This window comes from Cervus elaphus, chromosome 8, assembly GCF_910594005.1.
Source record: "Cervus elaphus chromosome 8, mCerEla1.1, whole genome shotgun sequence".
Taxonomy (NCBI): Eukaryota; Metazoa; Chordata; class Mammalia; order Artiodactyla; family Cervidae; genus Cervus; species Cervus elaphus.
Genome location: NC_057822.1, coordinates 35,386,244 through 35,393,340, shown reverse-complemented (window position 1 = coordinate 35,393,340; position 7,097 = coordinate 35,386,244). Strand labels below are relative to the sequence as shown.

Here is a 7,097-nt window from a genome sequence, read left to right as displayed (position 1 = left end):
GATTTGGGGGTCCTCCAGTTCTGTAATTCTCATATGACAGGAGGGAAAATATACAAAATCACTTAAATGAACTGAACTTTTCAATCACTAAGCATATTTTTCAAAGTGCAAGTCACTATGCTAAACAGAAATGAGAGCCTTGGAATAATGAAATATCCCATGAAAAATAAATGAAAGAAAAAGACATGTTTAATTACAAGAGGCAGATAGCTTCATTTGGCTTTTGAGATAAGAATTTTAGACTATAAACAACTTATTAAAACTCATCATTTGAAATCATCCCCTAAAATTATGAGAATTTTGTTTCAAGCAAGTTTGGTAAAATCAGACCTTAATGTACAAGTTCATTTGGATAATCCAGGGGGTACTTTTTAAAAATTAAATTATTCTTTTGTGAGTACTTCTAAATTATTAATTCCACTACTCTGGCTTAAGGCTTAACTTTTGGGATCACTGACACATTTGCAAACCCTCTGTCCTTAGAAAAATGCAGATCTACTCATGCATAAGACATTGTATTTCCAAGGGCACTTGGAGTTTTAGGTTTAGAATCTCTGGTTTATGCCCTTATTTAACTATGTCACCCCTTTGGAGTAAGACAATTTATCAAGTAGTGGTTTTTTTTTTCCCCCATAAGGCAATTTAAAAAAGATAGAAATGGTGCATTTTGCTCCAGAAGATGGTAAACCAGTAATATTATGCAGGTTATGCCCGATACAAAAGTGCATGGCAGTGGCAGTGGGGTGGAGCTGGAGACGGGCTGAGGGTTGAGGGTTGAAATCACCAATTCATGAGGCTGTTAGCTGAGCTGTAGACAGCTTGGAGAGGAAGCACATTTTAACTGATTTGCCCAGAAGGATGCCTTTTCAATTGTTTGTGTTGGTCTCTGCCCTGCATTCCAGGTCCTCTAATTTGACTATTTATGTACAATGAGCATAAAGAAAATGTACTTGTATGCAAAGGAATACACATACACACACACACACACACACACACACACACACACTCCACATAAAGAGATTTTGAAAACTAATTCAGTTCAGTTTAGTTTTCCAAAACTAGATTATTCTGGATCTAGTTTTCATTCATACTTTTTAATCTTATTTCTACTCTTAGGAAGATGATTCTTTCTTTCTGTTTCAACTCATCATTGATGATCTAGATATGACAAAAAAATATTCACCTAGGTAGGTTTTCTTTTCTTCCTAGCAAGTATGGTCTAACATTAATACGTCATTTTTAGTTAGTAGGAAAGATTATTGTGTATTCCATACAGCTCTGGACACAAACTAAGAGACTTGAGGCTCCTTAGGAGAGAAGAGAATTTTTACTTAATTCTTGCCTGTATGTGTATGACCTCCATTGCTCACAGGGAGTTTGGATACTTAATCTGAATCTCACTTTTCATCTTATTAGCCATCCTGAATCAGTGCTTGTTGAAACAATCTACAGCATCCCCTGAAGCCAAACTTTGTCCATGTAGAAAAGCACATCTGTTCCCTCCAAATCTCTGCCCTGCCTAAGTTACCATCCTCAAGTGGCTTCTAGAAAAACGGAAACTTTATGAGTCCAAACAATACCCACTTTTGCCACCTTAGGCTCTCTACTCAAGCAGAGAGCCCTGGCTAGCTGAGAGAATTCTGATGGATTTACATAGAGCCAAAATCCTCCTATCAAGAGGAAATCTTTCTTTCTGTGCCCTCAATAAATTTTCCTTCAAACACAGAAGACCCCTGTGACTCTGAGGCTTTTATTATTATTATATTATATTAGCAGCTATTTGCTATTTCTCTTGCAAAGAATTCTGTTGTGTGCCTTTATGCTTATTGCCTACATTGAATGACCTTTTATGGTCAAGTTTAGTGCCAATTCAGTCTTGCTACCAACATGCTCACTAAATGTGCAATAAATATTTGTTGCTGTTGATGAGTTCAGGAACTGGATTTTGCCAGTGCCCACTATGATCGACAGCTGCACCAGAATCGGATGTAGTCACTGTCTAGCATCGGCCCCTGCATGCTACAAAAATCTGGAGAGGCTGTCAGAACGCCTAGTGTATGGTGCTCTGCCCTCCATCCCAGGTGTTACGGGTTCAACCTCCCTTGTGTCGGTCCAGCCCTGATGGCGTGAAGCAGAGTTAAAGTTGCTGCAGATGCTTTTGATTCAAATGCATGCTGAGCTCTCCCTGATCAGCACGTTCCTTTGGGCGATATCACAATTTCAGCTTGTTCAAGCTGTCTCCATTCCTGTTTACTTAGGTTTGCAAATAGAACTTTAGCCCTCAAATTAGTACTGACGGTACAACCTGCAAGGGTTCTAAATCCTCATTTGCCTTCATTCTGAGGGACAGCGCTCTATTTTCAGAGCAATATTGTTTCATGTCAAAATTGCTCTCCTGGTTTGAAAACATAATGACATGAAGACGCATGAAAACCCTGCATTCTCAATTTTAAAGGCAGTGATCTGAGAGAGAAAAACAGCACCAAAGGGCATCAGATTCCTTGACCACCGGCGTTGTTTCTGTCTTTTGTTTTTCCCAAGGAGCACAGAGGCATGTGTAAACAAGAGAAAAGATATATTCAAGATGGTAATTCAATGGTGCATGAAGATGATGCTTTTTTTTTTTTTCTTAATCTATAAACAATTTCTGACCTACAAAGTTTTCTCCTGCTGGGGTTCTGATTGTACTACTTAGAGACGCAGTATCACAATGAACTGAGGGTAAGTCATACTGCCTCCAGCAGGCAGGATTCGAGGCTGGATGGTCAAAGGAAAGAAACCCCAGAGAGAATGAACCAGTTATTCTAGCTCATTCCTATTAGATGGGGAACCTGGGGGTAAAGTCACAAAAATATAGCCTGTTTCCTTCTGGAACAATGGTCAATTTGTATGTGAGTCGCGGTGTTCACTCCTGGCTGCATGTCAGATTCATCTTAAGAGATTTTTCAAAATCTACATACCTGGGTGCCATCCAGACTAACCTAAATCAGGATTTCTGGGCATGAGGCCCGGGTCCTGGTATGATGCAGTGCTCCCCAGGCTCCCACAGTTGCCCAGATCAGCAGGATATCATGCTTTCTTTATCCAGACAGACAAGCAACCCCCTGTTTTCCACCCAATACCTCACATGGGATGTCAGTGTTAAATGGTGCCTCTGACTATTGAGACCTTTTGGGATTCTGCGTCAAAAACAGACTTGTCTCCTACAGGAGTCCTTGCAGTCAGCTTCCTCCTCTGCAAACATTCATTCACTTTCTGGCATCCAAAAATTAGTTTCCACCTCCTGTCTGATCTTATCTCCTCATTTTGAAGGATTTCTACTTTTCCGCCCTCCATTTGCTAGCATTTTATTGCTGTCTTGAGAAACAGTAGAGACCCCAGTATTTACTACACCATGCTTAACCAGACACATTTCCTTTTTTAAAAGTGTCTGAACTTCCTGTCTTGGGAGGGACCTTTGCTAAATGTCTTGCTTTCCCTGTCCATCTCTCTAGCCTCCACTAGAGAACGCTATTGCAACCACCTAAGAAAACTGTTCCTTCAACCCTCCTCTATCTCAGAAACATCAATTTACCTGTCACACATCTTTAGCCATTTCTAGTGTTGTGGGGAGGAAGAACATTTCACATTACTCCAGAAGCATTTTTTTCTCTTCATCCCTTCATTCTACCTTCCTAGGTCAATCAACACTCTCTCTTTTCAAAGTTCCCCTTCCCAAATCATTCTCATAGTACACCTAGCAAGAGGTTTCAAATTCTCTAAATATAACTCCCTGTTACAACGAGATTAAGGGAGACATGACTGTAAGTCAAACGATTTAGGAAAGGACTTAATTTTTTTTTAAAGAGGAATCTTTGTAAACAGTACTATAACCCATTCTTTTCTATCTTAAGTGAAATCTTGTAAAGATGAAAATAAAAAAGGGCCTAGAGTCCTTGTTTTAAATAGAAAGAATAAAGTATGTGGTCAAAAAATTCATAGAACTAAATCATAGAACATGAAATTGGTAAGCTTTCCATCACCTCCCACAAAACTCTATCCCAAGACTAACTACTGTTAACTAAATGTTGAGTTTTAAGCTAGCTATTTTCACTCCCCTCTTTCACTTTCATCAAGATACTGTTTAGTTCCTCTTCACTTTCTACATATCTGAGGTTATTGATATTTCTCCCAGCAATCTTGATTCCAGCTTGTGCTTCATCCAGCCTGGCATTTCATATGATATACTCTGCATAAGTTAAATAAGCAGGGTGACAATATACAGCCTTGTACTCCTTTTCCAATTTGGAACCAGTCCGTTGTTTCATGTCTGGTTCTAACTGTTGCTTCTTGACCCACATACAGATTTCTTAGGAGGCAGGTAAGATTTCTCTGGTATTCCCATATCTTTATGAATTTTCTACAGTATATTGTGATGCACATAGTCAAAAGCTTTAGCGTAGTCAATAAAGCAGATGTTTTTCTGGAATTCTCTTGCTTTTTGTATGATCCAATGGATGTTGGCAATTTGATCTCTGGTTTCTCTACCTTTTCTAAATCCAGATTGAATATCTGGAATTCTCAGTTCACATACTGTTGAAGCCTAGCCTGGAAAACTTTGAGCATTGCTTTGCTAGCTTGTGAGATGACTGCAAATGTGTGGTAGTTTGAGCATTCTTTGGCATTGCCTTTCTTTGGGGTTAGAATGAAAACTGACCTTTCCAATCCTGTAGCCACTGCTGAGTTTCCAAAATTTGCTGGAATATTGGGAGTGAAAAAGCTGATTTAAAACTCAACATTCAAAAATCTAAGACCATGGCATCCAGTCCCATCACTTCATGGCAAATAGATCGGGAAACAAGGGAAACAGTGACAGACTTCATTTTCTTTGGCTCCAAAATCACTGCAGATGGTGACTGCACCCATGAAATTAAAAGATGCTTGTTCCTTGGAAGAAAAGCTGTGACCAACCTAGACAGCATATTAAAAAGCAGAGACATTACTTTGCTGACAAAGGTTTGTCTAATCAAAACTATGGTTTTTCCAGTAGTCATGTATGGATGTGAGATTTGAACCATATAGAAAGCTTAGAGCTGAAGAATTGATACTTTTGAACTGTGGTGTTGGAGAAGACTCTTAAGAGTCCCTTGGACTGCAAGGAGATCCAGCCAGTCAATCCTAAAAGAGATCAGTCCTGAATATTCATTGGAAGAACTGAGGCCAAAACTCAAGATCCAGTACTTTGGCTACCTGATGCAAAGAACTGACTCACTTGAAAAGACCCTGATGCTGAGAAAGATTGAAGGCAGGAGGAAAAGGCAGTGATAGAGGATGAGATGCTGGATGGCATCACCAGCTTGATGGACATGAATTTGAGCAAGCTCTGGGAGTTGGTGATGGACAGGGAATGCTAGCGTGCTGTAGTCCATGGGGTCACAAAGAGTCGGACATGACTGAGTGACTGCACTGAACTGAATTAAATGCTAATACTTTATTTCCCATGTATTCATGAATACAGAAATATATATATATATATATAAATGTGTATATATATATATGTATAACTTGCAATATTAATGTTTTGCTCTGTAAAAAGAATTTCACTTCTAACCCTGCTCTACAGCATTTTAAATTTGATATAATGTGGAAGTCTAGAAAAAACTCAAACTTGCTTGTCCAATTTGATGACAGTATGAATGTCTACAGGAAGTAAACAGGGAATACTTGATCATCATGAAGAAATATTCAATATCCAACCAACATTACTTTATCTTTTGAAAAATCTGAAAGCATCTCTAAAAAGGAAACTTTTGCAGAACTTATAAACTTCTTCTGTCTCAAGTTATTTCTCAGTGTTGGTTTAATTATAATTTTAATTACCTTTTTCTTACTTTTTTTCAGTGTTAGCAGTAATGGAAAATTCAGATGGATTACTGATGCCATCTCTAGAGAGATACCTGAATTCAGTTCAAAACAAAATCACCCTGATATGTAAACACTTTAATAAATTCACTGAAGCTTAATGACTTCAATTGTTCTCACCATCACATATGTCCCTAAAACCATGCTAATTGCATATGTTCCACAACTGTAACAAAAATAATTATTTTCAACTTCAAGATTTTGAAGCTCTGCCAGTTTCAAAAATAAGAACAAGCTAAACCCAATCTACATGCTTGACCATATTTAAACATTTTAAACTGGTTTGTATTTAGAAGTTTATTACAATTATATGACATGTGTATATATGTAGATATTTAAATGCATAGGTATATATGAGTATATTATACATACATTTATATTCCCCATAACCTTTACATACACACACATGCACAGACATAGTTTAAGATCTTAGAAAAATGGAATTAGAGGTCACTTGAAGGCTTCCCTGGTGGCTGAGATGGTAAAGCGTCTGCCTGCAATGCGGGAGACCCAGGTTCATTCCCTGGGCAGGGAAGATCCCCTGGAGAAGGAAATGGCAACCCACTCCAATACTCTTGCCTGGAAAATTCCGTGGACAGAGGAGCCTTGTAGGCTACAGTCCACGGGGTCTCAAAGAGTCAGACACGACTGAGCGACTTCACTTCACTTCTTGAGAGCTGAGTTGAATTTTTTTTTAATAGTCTCAAATTCTCTTTTTAAAGTATTCTCTTTTTAGATAAAATCATACAATACTTCTGTTTTTTAAAAAATAAACACATTTAGGAACTTTTAAGGATTAAATGTGATTCTGCTAAATTGATGCTTTCTCAGAGCATCTCTGTGTAAAACCAGAGGACTGGATGCCAACGGGAGGTCTGATGGTGGTGGATGTGGGGACCCACTTTTGTCCTGTTCTTAAATGTTTAAATCTCTAGCTACTTCACACAGAAGAATCAGTTAGGCCTAGTTGGCTGGTATATCATCAGGTATAAAACGAGGCAGTTTGAATTTCAATAAATGACCCCAAGCCACTACCCACCTCCTTTCACTTAGAGTTGTAAAGAAATGTGTCATAGCTCTTAGACCTGGGGGATGCTGAAGACAAACTTTCTCCTCAGGAGTCCACACTGGGCTTTGCTCATCTGGAAACAAACGGGGATATGAACAGGGATCACATTATAGAAATCAACATCTCA

At 38.6% G+C, this 7,097-nt stretch overlaps 1 non-coding gene across 1 annotated transcript; it reads left to right on the top strand.

Annotated features, from left to right (window-relative positions):
• Window positions 1-6,364: 6,364 nt before the first annotated feature.
• On the top strand, window positions 6,365-6,436 carry TRNAC-GCA. The gene has a single exon. It is a non-coding gene; the product is annotated as a tRNA-Cys (tRNA).
• Window positions 6,437-7,097: the final 661 nt, after the last annotated feature.